General features: G+C 42.8%; 1 protein-coding gene across 1 annotated transcript in view; it reads right to left on the bottom strand.

The window, feature by feature from the left end:
• Positions 1 to 20638, bottom strand: part of CASR (calcium sensing receptor) — a 42759-nt gene that overhangs the window by 6551 nt on the left and 15570 nt on the right. The window lies entirely within an intron of this gene.

Genomic DNA, 20638 nt, shown 5'->3' with positions numbered 1-20638 from the left:
CCAGCTGTCAGATTTGTTTTTAATAGAATGTTTTAATAAACAATATAATGGGTTCACAGGCGCCAAGGAAAGAGTCAGAGTGCACCCTGGTCCCCATGCTGGAGACCCCACATGTTTATGCCTGGACTCCATTCTTTTCCTGGATCTTCAGGTGACGGTGGCAAGGAACCTATTTGAAGAATTATACTTGGTATGCCAGCTGTAATCCTTCCTAAATTAATTTGGCTTGGGAACACTTATCCATGCCTTGGCTGCATCATGTGTAGACTATTACATGGTGCTCTGTGTGGGGCTACCCTTGTCTGGGAGCTTTAATTGGTGCAAAATGTGTCAGGTAGGCTGCTAAGGAGGGCATGGCATCAGGACCTATCGTGCTTATTCTGAAAGACTTGCTCTGGTTGCCAGTTGCTTTCTGGGTGCAATTCAAGGCATTGAGTTTACATTCCAAGCCCTAAACAGTTCAGGACTTAGAAATCTGTTTTGCTATGCACCTGTCCAGGGACTAAATCAGCAGGAGAGGCTCTTTGAAGGTCCCCATTACCTGGAAAGGCTTATTTGTACTGATTCCTATTGTACTGCCAGAAACCACACTTCTCAAGAACTATGATTTACCTTCACTCTGTTAGCTTTTAGAAAGGATAAAAAGATGCATCTTTTCCATGTAACCCTTTAAAATGTGTAGCTCAATGTTTTAATGGTTCTACTAATTTAATATTACTTTTATTGTTTAAAATTGTTGTATACCTCTTTGATGGCTTTATAGCAGGTAAGGTGGTCCATATATCAGAATCTGACAAAAATGTTGCTTTCTTTCTAAAAGCTATTCAGATCACCTTTTTTAAAATAAAGGCAAAAAAGGCAGCTATAACTGCATATGTGGTTAGTGATCTAGAAATTTCTTGGAAGTAGGTTTCCTCGTTGGATTTGTGTATGCAGATAGGAAACAAGATGTGGGCCAGATGACAGTCTTTTGGCAACATACCTGGGAACATACCTTCCACAGGCTGTTATATTTCTAATTCCAGAAGGCACATAAAGCAAAGAAACTGAAAAAAACAGCAGTTGTATCCAGGCTCAGACAAGCTTATGGCAGACCTGGGGCATGGTCCTTGATATTATTCACTTGTACTGTGACGGCCCTGTGGAAATTAAGCAACTGGAGGAAGAAAGGAGAGAGGTAACAAAGCCTTATCTAAGTCATGCACAGCAACAAAACCTGGAAGACTGGCTCAGTGTCGATCCATTCTCAGCTAATGGTCAGTCTTGAACCTGTCCTGTTAGCTTTTATCCAGCCTAACTAATATGCGATTATCAATTGGATACATACATTCCTTCCTCAGAAATGGCTCATGTTGCCTCCTTGTGCAAAGCTTGGGGGTGGATGTGGCAAGAATGGAAGGGCTACTGCACTTTATCTTGGTAAAATGTGGGAAATGTCTAATTCTTTAGTGAAGGTCATAATCTGAGATTATTACTTTGCAATCTTTCTGCAAAGGCTTTTTAAGGGGGGATTCATGCCAGGCAAATTGTGTTTCTCCTAGAATGGGGCAGGGTACCCCCAGAAGCAGGAATCCATTGCAACAAATTGTGCTAAAAGAAAATATGTGGGTAGAATCAAAGTTCTCCCTGATGCCAAGGAGAGAGCGATGCTTGGGGTGCTTCATGCCAAGGGAGTTCCTGGATTTTTGGGGGCAAGGGTATGATAGGAAGATTATACCATTCCCCAATATCATGATTAAAGGTACTGATACCTTAAAACTTATTTCAGTTTGTGTCTGATGCACTTTTGGCTGCCTTGGTCACATGAGTGAGTGGCCAAGAAATTAAGAAAGGACACCAATGCCTGATTACTAAATATCTACAGAGATCAGTTTCCATGCCATATCTTAACATGACCAATAAACAAAACCCAGGATAAAGTTATGCAGATAGAAACATAGAAACAAAGCAAGTCAGAAGGGGTCTTCCAGGCCATCCAGTCTGACCTCCGGCTCTGCTCATGACATGCCTACCATAGGCATGTCCAGCCTATCCTTAAACACCCTCACCAATGGGGCTTCAACCACCTCCGGTGGAAGCCCATTCCATACCCTAGAGGTTCTAACCGTCAGGAAGTGCTTCCTGGCATCCAACTTAAATCTTGGTTCGCTGAGCTTTGCTCCACTGGAACGTGTTCTGCCCTCCTCCGTAGGGGATAACAGGTCATGATCCACCTCTATGTGACACCCCCTCACATATCTATATGTTGCCAACAGATCCCCTCTGAGTGTCCTCTTCTCAAGGCTGGAAAGACCCAGTTCCCTCAGTCTCTCCTCATATGGTTTACCCTGCAAACCAGTCACCATCCTTGTGGCCCTACGCTGCACCGATTTTAACCTGGCTATATCCCTCCTGTAATGAGGGGCCCAGAACTGAACACAATACTCCAGTTGCAGGTACACAAGAGTAGTACAGAGTGATAGTAATACCTCCCTCAATCTAGAAGCCACACTTCTGGCTATGCATCCAAGGGTGGCATTCACTCTCTTGACCGCCACGTCACCCTGCTGACTCACATATAGCCTGTTGTCGACCAGTACCCGAGATCCCTTTCACAAGAGCTGCTCTCCAGCCACTTGTTCCCCATCCTGTACCTGTGACACCTCTTCCTGCGTCCCAAGTGCAAGACCTTGCACTTATCCATATGGAACGCCATGCTGTTGTCTCCTGCCCACTTCCATAGTCTGTCCAGATCCTTTTGGATCTGGGGTACCTGCTCCTCAGTTGTGGCCACTGCCCCCGTTTTAGTACTGCCTGCAAATTTGATAAGCAGACTGGTCACCCCTTCTTCCATGCTGTTGATGAAAAGATTGAACAGGATCGACCCCAGGACAGAGCCCCAGGGGACCCCGCTTGTCACTGGCTGCCATCCTGATGATTCCCAACTAATGGTTACCCTCTGCTTTCGGTCCATCAGCCATGCCCTAATCCATTGGACAGTGCATTGGTCTGTCCCAAAACTGCTCAATTTCTCAACCAGGATATCATGGGGCAATTTGTCAAAGGCCTTGCTGAAATTCAGGTAAACCACATCCACTGTCTTCCCTCTGTCAGGAGAGGGATTGTCAGAATGTAGCAGAATTGAGTTTTAATGGTTCCTATTACATTTATTTTATGCAACTGGCTACATGTTTCTTCGAAAAAGCTAGCCTAGGTCAGTGGGGATAGTCCCCTCATGCACATTTCTTTCTCCTATTTCCTTCTGTGGGAAGAAATTAAACTGCTGCACTTGAGGGTGCTGTTATAATGAGGAAAACCTGCCAGATCCCACCGGCAGGATTGGACCAGGACATGCGGCAGACCATAGCCAGCATGTCATATGGATGAAGGATTTTTCTGCTCCATGATAAATAATGACTAACTTCCTTTTGAATGTTTTTTCAAGCATGTTGAAAAACCCGCATCCTCTGCCCTTATCACTGTGTGACTTTTGCAGCTTTTTATAGGTTACAGACTGTCAATGATTAGCCAGAGCAGTTCACTGTTAAGAGCTTGTCATGTATGTTTTGTAACTAAAGATAGAAACATGAATGCCAAAGAATCAATGCAGGAGCATTTAAGAGAAGCCCAGTTCATTCAGGGCAAGTCTGAGCAGGGTCTAAAGGGACTCTTAAAGTAGTATATTAGGCTAGTAATACGAAGCAAAAGGTCCTGTTTTTAAGAGCCCACGGGCATAATGAGGCTCGTGGAAGAGGCCACCTGAGGGATGCTTCTGCCGTGGATGCAGCTGCTTCCATTGACAGGCACCCAACTCCTCTTGCCTTTCTTCAGATGCTAGAAAATGCTCCCTAGGCTGGCAACCTGCTGATCCTATTTATAGACCATAAAAGGGGCATCATCATTTATCACAGCCAGGAACAGGGTTTGTAGGACTGCTAATGCAAGGGAGAGGGGATTCCAGCTGACTGCTTCGATGTTTTTCCATTAGTTTTCTGTGCTTCTGAAGTGGATGACAAAAGCCCAGGCTATAACTTAGATGCCAAGTCCAGAGAAAAAGGAAGAATCTAGATTACAATGGTAAAGTAAACAGAGTGGTCCCCCCAGTGCAGGTGAGAGCACAGCTGCAGGTTATGACAATGTGTTTCCTTAACATATTCCAATGTAAGATTGCAATAAGGACATTGCAATAAGGACTCAATGCCCCAGAGTAAGTCCTAGTCTAGTAGGCACAGGATTACATAGGACTGTGCTACAATCAACTGTAGCCTTAGAGTGTGTTGTGGGTCTTAGCTGGCAGCATTAAAAAGGCAAATTTGTTTTCAGGTAATAAAATACTGAAGTCAGTACTACCGAAACTCCAAAGGTCCAATGCACAGTGGACCTATACAATCCACACTTCATTTGCATGCCCACACCACACCCCCTGCAGAGATCAGAGTGTGCAGGGCGTTAACAAAATATATCCTATGATTTGTCTGTGCTGTTCACAGTGAATCGTTGCTGAGCTGCCTCCACACCCAGAGCCAGGGTCTGAAGCCCTGATGCAGCTTCTCCTAGTGATACGATGGTGGAGAGTAGCACAGCTCCCCTTGCGAGTGCCTGCAGGACCAGGGCCAGCTCTGGAGCCTGTGCAATCATGCACTGCAGCTGAGAGCTCTGGAAGGCTCTATAAAAGGTTTCCTTTCACTGCTCCTCTTTACTATAGCAACATGGGCCTTTGAGGAAGTCACACTGCTCTGGCTCCTGGCACTGTCCTTGTTACTGGTCTGACCCTGCTTTGCCAGGCCCCTGATCCCTGCCTTGGATTCTGGACCTGTTTCTGGCATGCCTTGACAACACCTGACACAGCTTGTTTCCAGTTCTTCCTTCACCTCTGGGCCTGCCAGGCCTTGCTGATCTTGGACTCGGACTTGTTCCTGCCTCTCTTTGCTTCTGGTCCTGCTACACCTGGAGGGTACCTGTCTCTTGCTTGTTCCTGACTTTTCCTCCACCTCTGGCCCTGCTGCTCCACCTGCAGATGCCTGCCGCCTACATTCCAGACCTGACCCAGTGCATTTACTGTAGAGCAGTCCTTCTCTGGGCACCTTGTACTGGGTACAGGCTTGACATTATGCTTTTCCGGCTGGAGCCAGGGGTCAGTCTAGATGGCCCAGGAGACCCCTTCTGACTCGCCCTGTTTCTATGTTTTCTACAGAAGGCACTCACTAAGCACTGTCACAGTAGTTTGTGGGAACCTTTCCCAACACTGTCACCTTCCCGAGCCTCTCCTGTGTTTTCCAGCCTCTTTAGAGGGTGTTTTTCAAATGAGAAGAGTCTGATATTAAAACTGTAAGAATGCGAATCTGCCCCAATGCTGCTATGCCACAGCACCACCTTGTGGTTGGTTAAAAGTATATGTAGAAATACAAAGCTTTGTGTGACCGACACATTTTTCTTTCCATACTGAAAACAGAAGTAACACAGAGGATTAAACCCCTCCTGCAGAAAGGCCCATTGTGAACAAAGCATCCCCCTCCCATGTTAAAACCAGGAACATAATAGAAGAACTGTACAATTGCTCCAGGGAGACCTTATATCCCTACCAATCTACAGCCTTTTTGTAATTATTCCGTATTTGCTTCATTCATGGTGGGGTTTTTTTTTTGAGGGGGGGGGGAGAAGAAAAAAAAAGATGGAAGCTGAGGTGGGTGAGCACATCATTGTTTGAGTCCTCCATAAAATTCTGTGAACAAGGCATGACAAACGCCTTGTCTGGATGTAGCCCAGGTGTGGATAGAATCACAGAGCTGGAAAGACCCTCAAGGTCATCTGTGACAGACACCTGTGCAGCCTCTGCTTAAAACCAGCAGCAAACGAGCCTGCCACTTTTGGAGGCAGCTTCTTCTAGAAGTGCTCAGTTTAGACCATCAGGAAGCTCTTCTAAGATTGTTGGAAACCCCTTTCTTTGAACCCACTGACTCATGTCTGACCTACCCCATTGAAATCCTCTTTGGAATGCAGCTCTAGTTCATAATTTTTATGAATGAATGGTTCCTGCAGCAGTTTGAATAAACTGGCTGGTTAAGTATAGACTGCACAATCATTTTGTTCTGTTCGATTCAGCTTTCTCCATCTGAGTATCCTCTTGATGTTTGGGGCTCTAGCTCCAGTTAGTCCCATTAAACACAGTCAATGCTCAGGAATGCTGGGAACTGTAGTCCCACACATCATTACTCTAGAGTGCTTCAGACAATTTGGACACCACAGCTTCCATTATTCCCAAGCACTGGTCATGCATGCTAGGAAAGATGGCTATTGATATCTGGGGAATACTAAGTTAGAGAGTACTACTGTAACCCTTTTCAAACCATATCACCTTTGCATTAGTGTCTTTCTCCTGCTCTGCACTGGAGCCATTGGGCAGATGGTGATCAGGGCTGCAGTAGCAGGGGAAGAAATAAACATATTCTGAAAAACTCTTCCATTCCTGATAACTTAGACTGGGGAAGGGAAGATTTTATTCATTTTTATTCACAAAAGTAAATAAATAAACTTATTATATTTTCTATATTGTCCAATAGCCAAAGCTTTCTGAGCGGTTCACAACAATTAATCAAAATACAGATTGCCTAGCAGAATGTTGTTGTTAGTCGTGAAGTCATGTCCGACCCATCGTGACCCCATGGACAACACTCCTCCAGGCCTTCCTGTCCTCCACCATCCCCCGGAGTCTACCTAAGCTCACACTAACTGCCTCAGTGACTCCATCTAGCCACCTCATCCTCTGCCATCCCCTTCTTCTTTTGCCATCTATTGTTCCCAGCATTAGGCTCTTCTCCAGGGAGTCCTTCCTTCTCATTAGGTGGCCAAAGTATTTGAGTTTCATCTTCAGGATCTGGCCTTCTAAAGAGCAGTCAGGGTTGATCTCCTCTAGGACTGAATGGTTTGATCGCCTTGCTGTCCAAGGGACTCGCAGGAGTCTCCTCCAGCACCACAATTCAAAGGCCTCAATCCTTTTGCGCTCAGCCTTCCTTATGGTCCAGCTTTCACAGCTATGCATTGCAACTGGGAAAACCATAGCCTTGACTATACGCGCTTTTGTTGGCAGGGTGATGTCTCTGCTTTTTAGTATGCTGTCTAGATTTGCCATAGCTTTCCTCTCCAGGAGCAAGCATCTTTTAATTTCTTGGCTGCAGTCCCTGTCTGCAGTGATCTTGGAGCCCAGGAAAATAAAATCTGTCACTACCTCCATTTCTTCCCCATCTATTTGCCAGGAAGTGAGAGGACTGGATGCCATGATCTTAGTTTTCTTAATGTTGAGTTTCAAGCCAACTTTTGCGCTCTCCTCCTTCACCCGCATCAAGAGGCTCTTTAGTTCCTCTTCACTTTCTGCCATTGGAGTGGTATCATCTGCATATCTGAGGTTGTTGATATTTCTCACAGCAATCTTAATTCCAACTGGTGATTCATCTAGCCCCGCCTTTCTCATGATGTGCTCTGCATATAAGTTAAATAGGCAGGGCGACAGTATACAGCCTTGCCAAACTCCTTTCTCAATTTTGAACCAATCAGTGGTTCCGTGTCCAGTTCTCACTGTTGCTTCTTGACCCACATATAGGTTTCTCAAGGGACAAATAAGATGGTCTGGTATTCCCATCTCTTTAAGAACTTGCCACAATTTGTTGTGATCCACACAATCAAAGGATTTAGCATAGTCAATGAAGCAGAAGTAGATGTTTTTCTGGAACCCCCTAGCTTTCTCCATGATCCAGCGTATGTTGGCAATTTGATCTCTAGTTCCTCTCCCTCTTCAAAATCCTGCCTGTACTTCTGGTAGTTCTTGGTCCACATACTGCTGGAGCCTAGCTTCTAGGATTTTGAGCATAACTTTGCCTAGCAGAATACCGGATACAATTTGGATGCAGAAGTTTAGATGCTAAAGTCACTTTTCCACTTGCAGCTTGATGCCAATCTAGATGGATTGGGTGTTACTTGCCTTCCTCTTCTTTTTGCCAATTGGATTCAAGTATTTCATGTTTTCTACTTCTCCAAGAGGTGAGTAATTCCAGGGATAGTTCAGAAGAGTTTAATTTTATTTGGATAAAAAAGAATAAGAGCCTTGTTGCATTAATATAGACATCTTAACAGATGCGTCATTTAAACACAGACACACACGCAAAGAGCCTATAGGAAGCAAAGCATCACTCTTGAAATTAGCAACAGAAGCATTAACCCTGTAGCAGATGTGCAGAAAAATGCTTGTATTTCAAAGTGCTCAATGCCACTCACCACTCCAAACTCTGCCACTGCCTTTTTCTACCAATTCAAAACTGTACTTCTCTTTTTCCTCCCTCCCCCCACCTCTGTTCCTTTCTTCAGGGTTTTAAGATATTTTCAGACTCTGATGCAAAAGAGAGAATGCCTGCTATCATGATCATGATCATAATCTGATAGAGCACCTGAAATTTTCAAAGCGCTATATAGGTATGACAATCCCTGCTTGCAGGCTCACAAGCTAATGGACAGGATAGAAAAGGAAAAAGGAAGGGGGAAGCAAGCATTGCGACAGCTGGCATGTAAGCATTTGCGCCTTGCATTATTGCTAGGGGAGCCCTTCTGTCATTGGATCAACTCATGGGTGATATTTACATCCAGTGCTTCTTCCTACTATGTACACTGCATATGCACACTGCAGGTCTGCATGGATCCACTGTTGTTTACATGTTATGGAGTTTACACAGAGGTTTCTGGAATGGAACCCAATATGCTTCTGCCTGTCAAAGAGCATAACAGAACACATTGACAAACAATCATATTGCAAATACACATTAACTATTGGAGCACACCAAAGAGGATGAGATCAGTCTGTCACATGACTGTATGGTTCACAAAAAGCTATGGGTGATTCTGAAAGAAATGGGGGTACCTCAGCACTTCACTGTCCTGATGTGTGACCTGTACTGTGGACAAGACTCTACCGTTAGGACATAATGTGGTGAAACAGAAAGGCTCCCTGTCGACAAAGGCATCAGACTGGGGTGTATTTTATTCCCTATCTGTTCGATCTATAGACAGAATCTATCACAAGGAAAGATGGATTAGCAACAAAGGAAGGGGAGTAAAAATTGGTAGAAGGAACATTCATCATTTAATATATGGCGATGATACCATATTACTGGTAGAAAGGACTCCTGATGAAAATTAAAGAGGAAAGTACAAAAGTAGGACTGCAGCTAAGAAAACAAAAATCATGACTACAAAATAATTATGCAAGCTTTTTTAATACCTTGGGTTAATTACCAATTCAAAGGAAGACCAAAGCCAAGAAATTGGAGGAAGACTGAGACTTGGAAGGGCAGTAATGAAGGAACTAGAAAGCCTCATCAAGTGTAAAGATGTCTCACCAGGAATCAAGGCCAAGATCATCCACACTATTGTATTTGTTGTCATTATGCATGGGTGCAAAAGCTGGACAGTGCAGAAAACTGACAGGAAAAAATGATCATAACATGATGCTGGAGGAAAGCTTTGTGGCTACCTTAGACCAACAGAAAGATGAACAAGTGAGTCAAAAATCAAATCACGCCAGAACTTTCCCTGGATAAGGTCATCTTAAGTAGGAAACGACTTGATGGCTTGTAGCAACATGGCTGACATACTGCCACAAAACAAAATATTGTTGTGGGATTAAGTTCTCTTTAATTTTAATATCTCTACCCTTTATTTTACCTAGAATAAGTTCTAAGTCAAACTTTTTATCAACCTGATGTTCAAATTTGAGTGTGATGTTTTTCTCCCTCCCCACATTTCTACAATAAAGGTGTTTTTGCTGTGAAAGCTATTTATTAGCAGTGGACTTTATAGACAGTAATTCTACTATCATCGTAGACTACTTTAAAAAACAGTATCTAGTATTGCTGTATACCCTGAGCATTATCTCAAACAGTTATGACCAACCTGGGCTCAGTGTCAGGTAACAGGCTGAATGGGGAAACATGTTGGTGTAGCATCTGCTGAAGAAAGACCACATCACAGCCTTTCTGAACAAGTTTGTCCAGTAATGAAATCTGAAAACAAGATTTTCTCATGCAGGCTTTACAGATCTTGCCATCAGACTCCCAAATATTATTTCCATACATTATCATTTTTTCCTAGTCACCTTGATCCCTTTTGAGTCCTAGTTAGGCAAAAGGTGTCAAATATACAGTGCTCAACAGCTACAATGACTTTCTGGTTGTTTTTCATTTACAAAATTACATTTTTCCCGTGAGAGCCTACTCCTTTCAGATGGTCATAGCGGCTAATAATTTTGCTAGCATCACTGGCTATTTAAAAAGGCCACCTCATGTACTTCACATAATGATTGACTCTTCTGGCCCATAGAATACTCAAACAAAAATTACCAGGGTGGCTGGGGTGGAGGGGGTGGGCAGGTCAAAGGCTCCTATTCAGCAGGCATTCACTCCCCCCCACCTCTATTCATCTTGTTCTAGCTTAGTGCCAAGCCATTCACACTTGTTCACGTGGATCACAGAACAAGCAGATGCACTGCATATAAAGATGACTGTAGAGCCAACAAGCTTCAAATACACTCCGGCAAGCCAGAGCAAGTGCCCTGCTCATCCCCCCCACACCCCACATTCGGGCATTGCTGCTCATTCAAACCCTTTTTGCAAGCAACCCACTGCTACCTCTGGCACAGCTTTTGATATGTGAGCGGCAGCGCCTCTGCTCTTCCCCTTGCCATGGCTTCCCTGATGGCAACGGCACAGGCCACAATTGCAATAGCTTAGTTGTAACAGGCTGCGCAGGACTCTGTAATTAGCTGCACTCCTGAGCAACCTGGGTGCTCCTAGGAAAGTTTGGACTTGGGATGTAATGAAAATAATGAGCACACTGCAGCAGGAAAGCAGTCTTGCCTTTGATTCAAAAGGCTGGTGCCTTCATGCTACGCTCCTGGTTTGTCTGCTAAGGAACTAGGTCTCAGCTCTCCTAGTTACTGCAAGGTACCTGAGTTCGGAGGGAAGAGGCAAACTGTATAAAGGCAGATTATCTGGGGCACAGCTTGGCCCATCTGAGCCCATGTCCAGGTGCTCTGCTATGCACCACCCATTCCAGGAGGGAGCATATCCCAAAAGTAAAATGTTCCCAGTGGGCAGGGAGGACAGAGGGAGGAAATGGAGAAGAGTGAGCAAGGTAGAAAAAAGTAAAGAAAAGGAAGAAATATGTGGAAGCAGAGAAAGAATGAGCAGAGCATCCCCACCACCCAATAAAAATAAATAGAGCAGAAACTAGAGGGGCAGAAATCACCTGGCCTGGGTCCCCTCAACCCTAAGGGCATCTAAAGAAAACTTAAATAACTTTTGAACAAGGGCTCACAACTTCAGCGAACTATTGACAGATTGCTATTTTGGAGAAGCCTCAATAAAGGAGCCTAGTAGCTTTCACCTCCATCTGTCAGAACTACATGATAATACTTTTCTGATTATTGAGGTAAAATGAGTAAATGTGCCATTTCCAACATTTTCAACTTGTGGTACCTGTGCCCATGTTTTTCATACTGATTTGTAAATTGTGTAATTCTAGACTTCTCAGGTATATCATGAACGCCAAGTTTCAAGTTTCAAGCTCAACAGGTGCCACTCTCACACAGATACACAAAACAGAATTTTGAGCTTTATGATGCTGGAACCTTTTAAAGAAATTGACTAAACTAAAGAAAAATTTAATTTTCATAGTATTCATAATTTTATGCACACTTACTTGGAAGAGGGTTCCATTTAGTCCAATAGGCCTAGATTCCAAGTAAATCTTGGAATTCCAAGTCCATCAAGGTAATTTATGAATTGCAATTCAGCCTATGCCAAAATTGTCACACAGATTTAGTGGAGGGATGCTGCATGGCAGCTTGTTTTGTGGGGGGTATATTCAATATGGCCTTAGACAAGCCACTATTTCCTCAATGTCAATCACTTATCTGTAAACACAGGGATAAGAAAAGTGACCTTTCTTATAAATATATTTGGTATTTGGTAATGTTTACCAAGATAACATGAGGAGCTCTGAACACTTAAAACATTATTCTTATGTTCCAATGATGCAAGGCCACTAATGGGAAAAGCACTTCCATATCTTATTTGAAGGATACCCTTTCCTGATTCCAGTAGGCCGAAACTTGAGGACTCTCAGAACAATGACAAGGTATCTTTCTTAAATACTGGAAAAATCTGGTGTATTTTGCCCTGTGTTTAGAAACTAAGGAGATCTTTTTCGTCTACACCTGTTCTAGTGACTCTATCCAAAGTTACATTGTTTGACTACATTAAGTACTTAGTAGGCTCTACCATATCATTACCGTATTACAGGCATTTCTCCTTCCCAAAATGCTTTCTGTTGTGACACTGTGGCAGCTGGATGCTGCTGCAGCTGTATCTGCATTTCCGAATCTCAGTTGATTATACCCTTTGAATGTCAGAAGGTGGACCTCTCTGCTGAATTAATTTTAGTGGTTTTAAAATGTCTTGTCTTCTAACATGGTGTCCCCCACACATCTCTGTAGCAGTGCAACAACTTTGGCAATATATTGTCATGCAAGGATGAATGGATACCTTAGGAGCTATTTCTGGTGGTTGCTGCCAGTCATTATATCACTTGACATCATCTCCCACTGAATCTCATTCCATTTCTGTCATAGCAGTCTATAGCAGGGAGTTAATCATGCACCGTATCCTAAAACCTTACCTGTACTAATTGTGTTTCTATCTTATTGTTTACCACAATCTCAATAATACATGCCTCTTTCCCTCCTCAGAGTGATAAGTAATCAATGTCATATCGCATTTGTGGCAGTGGAACCTTCCACACTGACCTGCTGGAGGTGTGATTTTATTTATTTATTTTTCGATTTATATCCTGCCTTTTTCCTACCAAGGGCTCAAGGCAGCTTACATCATTCTCCTCCTCCATCTTATCCCCACAACAACAACCCTGTGAGGTAGGATGGGCTGTGAGTCTGTGACTGGCCCGAAGTCACCCAGTTGGCTCCATGGCTGAGCGGGTACTCGAACCCAGATCGTCTGAGTCCCAGTCCCATGCTCTTAACCACCACACCACACTGGCTCAGAATGGCCAGTCTCGTGTTGGGGTAGACCGAGATCTGTCTGAATCTGGGCAGCTTCATCAGCCCCATCTGGTGGCCAGAACCGCAGCAGCCCTCAGGAATGGCAGAATCAGGCCCAGGCCTGCTGGAGCTCTCAGCCTCCTGCTGAGCATGGGCTGGGAGACCTGGAGGAAAATCTGTATCAGAGCAAGCGCTTACCTCCCTTGGCTGTCTTAGCAACACAGGACCTTCCTGTTAGCTGTTCCTGCGTGTCGCCTGATTAGTACTTGACCTGATCCCTGTCTCACTTTGCTGTATCCTGCCTTGCCCCCTTGTTTGCTTCCACTGCCCCCTAAGGAAAGCTTGGTACTGCTCCTCTATCAGATGTACTGAGATTTACCAAGCAACAGGAGCAGGAAGTGCATTCCAAGGAATGGCAGGCAGCTGGGTCTGCAAGCTACCATGGGTTTAATTCCCCACAATACAATGCAACACAGTGCTGTTTGTAGTCTGCCTGGAGAGCTCTGGCTGTTGGGCGGTATAGAAATCAATCAATAAATCAAATAAATGCTATTTTAAAGGAGGGCCCAGGGCAGATGCCAGAAATGGGCCATGCTGAGACCTCAACAGCTGCCCGAAGAGGCAAGGCCTGGCTTTGCTGAAGACAGATCTTGAGGAATTCTAACAACATTAGACCTAGCAGTAAATCTCATTTTTTAACATTATATATCCCATTTCCCAATATAATAATCCAGGACTATAATCTTTCAACTCAACACACAGTGTTATCTATAGCTGTTAAATCACTTGGCCAGAATCTAACCTAGCAACTGGTAAATAGTATCCAACTTTCTTTGGAAAGCCTGGATAGAATTCATTCTTCCTTTTCATAGCAATGTACCTTATTTTATTTATAATCATGGCAGTCAAGTAGCGCAACCCTACAGCCTCTCAGTTGATGCTGGGAGGATTCTTTGAAGTCTCAACTCAGAGATCTTATGATCTCAGGGCTGGAAATTTGAAGGCTGAACCCCTTCCTTGCCCCCTCACAGCTACAGAAGAAATCATGCTTAGGACCTGGCTACCTGAAGGACTGCCTTCTCCTTTGTATACTTGCCAGGCCATTAAGATCTGGGCAAGAGGCCCTTCTGAAAGAGGCATCCCTCAGTGAGCTGAGGGGGATGGAGAATAGAAGAAGGACCTTCTCTGTGGTGGCCCTCCACCTATGGAACAGGCTTTCCAGAGAAGCTCGCCTGGGGCCAACTCTGCTCTCATTCTGGTGCCAGGCCAAAATACAATAAAATAAAAATATCTTCCCCACCCATTTTAGCAAGTAGTTTTAGAGGATTTTATCAATTTTAAGGGATTTGGTAAATTAGTAAAGGTTGTCCTTTGCCCCTGGACATGATTTAGGATCATTATTGTTAAGTTATTATTATTGCTCTTTATATTTTTATTGATGGATTTTAGTGTTTTTATTGATTTTAGTTGAAATTGAAACATTGTAATTGTTTAAAATTTTGTATTTTGGTTGGTTTTGATTGATGTACACCACCTAAAGAGCTCTTTCAGACTACTTGGCAGAATACAAATATAATAAATAAATGCTGGCTGCCCCTCAAGGTTGCAACTGGTCCTTGGAGGGAGAAAAAAGGGGCATGTTAGCAGGCTGGGATGAAAGAAGATTTGGGCTCCAGAGTTATGCTGATTCAATCTGGCACCCTAGATTTCTTCCCTTCCCAGCGCTAAATCTGGATGGTCAAAAATGGCTGTCTAGAGATAATGCAGGGTGCCTCTGAGTTTGGAGGCTTACAAATATTTACCATGTGGAAGACAGGTCTGGGCCCAAAATCTTTTTCTTTCAGTATGTATGTTGATTGCACAGCTTTAGCTAAGAGGCTCCTTCCAGCTATTTATGAATAACTGGCCACCACTACTAAATCGCTAAGGATATGATTTTTAATATCACTCAGAAGTATAGTTGTTGGGATCAATTGCAATGCAAATTCTGTAATTTCTCTGATTTCTCATGCCACTCACTTTGTACTATCTTGCCAGTAACTGTGCTTGCACTGATGTCAACAGAACACTTAGGAGGAATGGTGACTCATTCTCTGACATCTTCATTTTATTTTTTGGGGCCTCAAAAATGCAATAGGAGTGGGTTGTCTGTTTGCTTGTTTATAAAGTTCAATTTAACACTGAATAGCCAGAGCCAGGGGATCACATTGCTAAGTGGTCCACTTATTCCTCCAATTTCCCTTTTTTCAGTGCTTCTAATTACACATATCAGAAAGCTGTAATTGCAATGGGCAGAGAAAAATAATGATTACAGAAAATGACCCCAGTTGCAGATTTTTGAGGCAATGATTGGAATGGTAAAGGGGCTGGAGTGAGGAGACAGGGCATATTGTGCCACAAGTCCCCTGGGATATGCTCCAGACCCAGCTGGAGGACTGAGTGGAAAGGAGAAGGAGACGGTCTCTTGGGTATATGATGAGTGGTTCCATTAATAATCCCCGTTATGGGACTTCCGGGGGGAATGGCAACTTGAATAGCAGTGGCTTGATGTTGCTCCTTTCCTTATCTTGTTATGGAAGGTAATAAATTACCTCCTGGGAGGTTTCTTCACCTCTCTAATTGACAGGTGGGCATGAAGACCTTCCAACTACTGCTCTGATAACAATAAGATGGCAAGATAAGGTAACACTGGAAAAAGTCTAGAGTCCACCCCCCACATATACTTTCTCCTTTGTTTTCTTTTCCTCCCCCCCCCTTTCATTACTTCATTTTGTATTGTTTTTCTGCTTTTGTCAAGGGAACAATAATAACATTGTAGTTTGCTGCAATTTAGTCTTTTAAGGCATTTTTTGTTTGCATATTTGAAGGGACTCTGGAATGGACCATCAGATGATTAATGATGTTTTATATGCAAGCTGTTTAAAGTTTCCCTTTTAGAACTAAGAACTGTGAAGTACAGATGGTGTAAACTGACCTTGGCATGGGAGTACTAATTGGGAATACATCTGTGTTCATTTTGAGGCTTTTTAATAGAAAAATAATTGCATTTTCCAGACAGCTTAGACTTGAGGCTGAGATTCTTTTTTCTCAGGGCATTCCTGTATGCATAGAGGAAATGACTTTGAAATGGATATTTTTTCAATACGTTGTTTGAAATGCAGTAAGATCTTATTTTCCAAATTGTGTGATATCTTTCAAGAAATTAATTATGGACCTTGCCAACTGACTGTGACTGCAGCTTTGGTGTGTTGGAGGAGGTGGTCTCTCCCTTTCTCTGTTGCCATTTTCTGAGGAGTGGTTGCCTACAGGAGTTGAGAGACTTTTTGTTGCTGTCATTGATCCGACGAATATACGATTGCTTTAAAATACAACTGTATCTCCCTGGGGTTTTGACTCAAGCTGGGAAGGGAGGTGTGATTTTTTGGATATTCTTGATCTTTGATCTGCTCTGCTTTTAGCTTTATGCAGAGAATAAAAGCCCTGAAGCAGTGACAAAGTGAGTTGGAGATCAGCGTCATCATGATAAGAAACACACGACAATCTGCAAACAGAGTCTTGGTGAAGAAATATCATCTGGGCAGTGGGAAGCTGTTTCAAAGAAGGATATGAAATTTACCACTAGTCAAGCATTAAGAGAAAATTGGTATAAGATGTTTTTATTGGTGGTACATTGCTCCAAAAGATATTGGAAAAATAGATAAGAATTATAATAGAAAATGTTGTAACAGGATGGATGGGACTTTCTATCATATGTGGTGGACTTGAGAAATGAATTTTGGAAATTGATACATGCAGAAATGCAGAAAATCTTTAAAATTAAGTTTCCTATGATTCCCAAGAATATGCTTTCGAATATCGTTCCAGAGACCCTTTTAAAATACACATTGGAGTTATTTATGTATATGACAATGGCAACAAGAATCACAATAGTTTCTAAATGGACACCACCAGAGTGCCCATCCATTGAAGAATGGAGAAACAGATTAGCAGAATATGCAGTGATGGCAAAGTTGACTGACTATGTAAATAGAAAACCCTTAGAGGAATTTAATTATAAATTGAAATTGTATTGTGCTTAACATGACCAATGGAAGTTTAGGGGAGTTTGGAAAAGAAAAAGGAAAGCAGTAGAACTTGAATTGATTAGAAAATCGAGTGTTGTATAGATGAATGATTCCTGTTTTTGTAATAGAGAATGGGGAGATAGGAAGAGAGTTAGTTCTGGGGATCTTAATACATAGGCTGTATTTGTTCAAAATTCCCTTGGCAACTTTGCTCACTTTGTTTATTTCAGTTTATATTAGTTCTTTCTAGTCTACATTCTCTTCTATGTAGTTGTATATGTTAAGAAAATAATAAATAAATAAATCTGCATTATGAAGTTTGTTTGTGGGGATAGCTCAGTGTTACATGCAAGCCTTCCTTTTTGTATAAGGATACAGATAACCAGGTGTAAACTAAATATAATTTGCATCAGTTCTGAATGGCCTAGCCATAGCACAGTTAATTCTTAATAAAATATACAGAAGCAGCAATCAAAGAATGCTTAGGACCCTACTTCCATGTTTTCATGATGAAAAGCAGCAATTTAAATACAGATTCAGAAAAGCTAGAATATCACCTGGAATATGAAATGTCCAACAAGAAACATGCTGCAGTGCAGGGACCCCTCTACGATGTGGTGCTTGGGTGGGCATTCAAGATGGTCTAACATCCTGCTCACACATTAAAGAGACAGTTCTGCTTTATTCAAACTATTGTGGGAAAGGGCTATCTGGCAAGAGCAGTAAAGCACCCGATTTCTCCTTACGATCTTCCCAGCACAGCCTCCTGTGTCCATCTCTCTCCCATCCACCTCTCCTCTAGCACATCAATAAGAGATGGTGCTTTCCAATTTACTCCTCAACTTTATTACCTCCCTAGACAACAATGCCATTTTTTCTTCTCTCCTCTGGGAGATCTGTGCAAATGTAACTTAAAAAAACCTTTCAGGGAGATTTGTGTAAAGTTGCAATAACTATTAATTTTATTTAATATGTCCTTAAAATCAGCCTTTGTACCAGAGGACTAGTACAGTGTAACAGCAATTTTTAAAAAAAGTGATCCAGGGCAGATCCTGAGAATTACAGGCCAGTTAACTTCACATGTGCTCTGGGTAAACTGCTTGAAAGTGTTTTTAAAAATAGAATCAGTAAGCACAGAAAGGGACAAGCCATGCTAAAAATACATTCAGCATGTTCTCAAATTGGCACAAGTGAACAACTGAGAAAAATGGATTCATCAAAAATTCAAAATCATGAAGATTGGTGTGTGTGTGTGTGTGTGTGTGTGTGTAAGAAATCTGTATTCTGCCTGCCCTCCGCCATATATATCCATCCATCCATCCATCCCAAGGTAGACTGTAGGAATGTTATGTACATATGATATTTTGATTTCATCAAAGCCTCTGATGAAGTGGGCTTGGTGGAACAACTACCACGTGGATTCAAAATCGGCTACAGAAATGGACTCAAAGAGAGCTCATCAATGGCACTTCTCAAACTGGGGGTACCACAGGGTTCAGTCCTGGGCCCAGGACTCTTCAATGTACTTTGTGGGAGGACAAATATGTGACTGTGGGATGGCCACCAGTGCCACATAGGCTGTTTCATTATGGGGAAAAAAAGCCTTAAATTGGTTTTCTGTCATAATAGCTTCCTAGCTGTTGCACCTGTCCTTCTAACACTTCGCAGGTTTCTTTCATAGAAATTGTCCCAGAAACCACGGGGAAGGGACTTAAACTCCTCCCTCCAATTTAGGAGTACTTTTCTGTATGAATTGCTACTCCTACCATGAAATTTTGTAGATTTGTTACTTAGGCTACATCTAGGATGTCTGCTATTTTCAGAACAAGAAACAGGGAGAGAGAACTATCTCTTATCTGGAAGTTACCCAAGACATAAAGCCTGCTCTTACACAAAGACACATGCAATTATCATCCTGAAATTGATTGATTATTTCAGAAGAAAAAGTTATGGCTACAAATTCCATGTGATTCTGCCAAGAAAAAAAAAATTCGGTCGTTTCCTTAAAGAGAAATCAAAATTGTCTAGGCTGCTAGTCTGGGAAAGATGTAGGGGAGGAGGGGGAAGTGTGTGTATCCATGTGCGTATGCATGTGTGGTACAAAGCCCCTTGAGACCGAAAGGTTGTGTGTCCCAACCCAGAGAGCCTCTTCAGGAAGGTGCTATGGTCAATTATACTGAAAGCAGTTGAGACACACTCCCCCGGTCTCAGTCTCAGTCAGGTGAGGAAGGTGGTTTCTATGCAAAAATTAGTTCTACTCCAGGCTGAAATGATCAGTGACTGGGGATGCATAAGTGACAGCTGTCAAGACAAAAGGAGTGGCTGATGGCATCATCTGTATTTTGCAATTTCCCAATATACTGTTTGTTCCTGTAAAAACTAATTAACACCTCCCCCCAATTAGGGTTTGGAAATCCTTCCATTAAAAGCTTACATACCGTAAGGGAAGAGTGCGGATGAGTGTGGATATATGCATGTATGTGTATGGATGGACTTTGTGTGTGATAATAGGTGAATGGACCGTGTGTGTGGATGTGTCTCCAGGCAAGCATTCCCTGAGGTCCAGTCCAGGAAAGATTTTTCGCAGCCAATGCAGCTCTTTGGTCTCCTAACTGAATGCACACCTTTGATGTTGCCCAGGAATTGAGGTTTAAAAATAAATTGCATGGTTATTCATAACTGTGCAGCTCCACAGGTGTATAGTCAAAAATAGCAGCAATTAAAAACATACAGAAAAGGGGAGAGGAGAATGGCAGGGGATGTGGGGGAAGGAGAGAAGGTGAAGAAGTCATAGTGCATTTTTTGGTTGTGTGTTTTGCCTGTCCACAAATACTATGAAAGTCAGTGTTAGGAAAAGAGCAGGGAACGAAAAAAAGATGGAGAAAAATGTTGCAGAACAGGTTCTACAGTTTTAAAGCCCCTCCTACCAGTAAGAGTTAAGCTGGTCGACTGGAACACTCATGTCTTCATTGTGCACAGAAACTGCCAGCACAAAAAGTCTCAAATTGGGAATATTGGGATGCCACAGAATATTGAGGGAGATATTTGGGATGCATTAACAGAAGTATTGCTTCCAAATCATGAGAAGTAATAGTTCTCCTATATTCCTCATCTAGAATACTGTGTCCAGTTCTGGACAGCAAGATTAAAAGAAGAGGCAGAACTGGGCATGTTCAGCCTTGAGAAGAGAAGACCGAGGAGGGGACAGTCTATAAATACCTCAAAGGCTGTCACAAAGATGAAGATCAAGATTTTTTCTTGCTGATACCAGGGTGTAGGACACAGAACAATCAACTCAAGTTGCAACAACCCAGATTCGTACCAGGAAAAATTTCCCAACTGTCAGAGCAATATGACAGTGCAGCCACTTGGCTAGATAAGCCATGTGCTCGCCCACACATTCAAAAAGAAATTGAACAGTCGTCTGAGTGGAATGGTGTCAACTGGTGTCCTGCAACAGCAGGGGCTTGGACCTGATGGCCTTCTTGGCCCCTTC

This window comes from Varanus komodoensis, unplaced genomic scaffold, assembly GCF_004798865.1.
Source record: "Varanus komodoensis strain SLA01 unplaced genomic scaffold, ASM479886v1 scaffold60, whole genome shotgun sequence".
NCBI lineage: Eukaryota > Metazoa > Chordata > Lepidosauria > Squamata > Varanidae > Varanus > Varanus komodoensis.
This window is presented reverse-complemented; position numbering and strand designations above follow the sequence as displayed.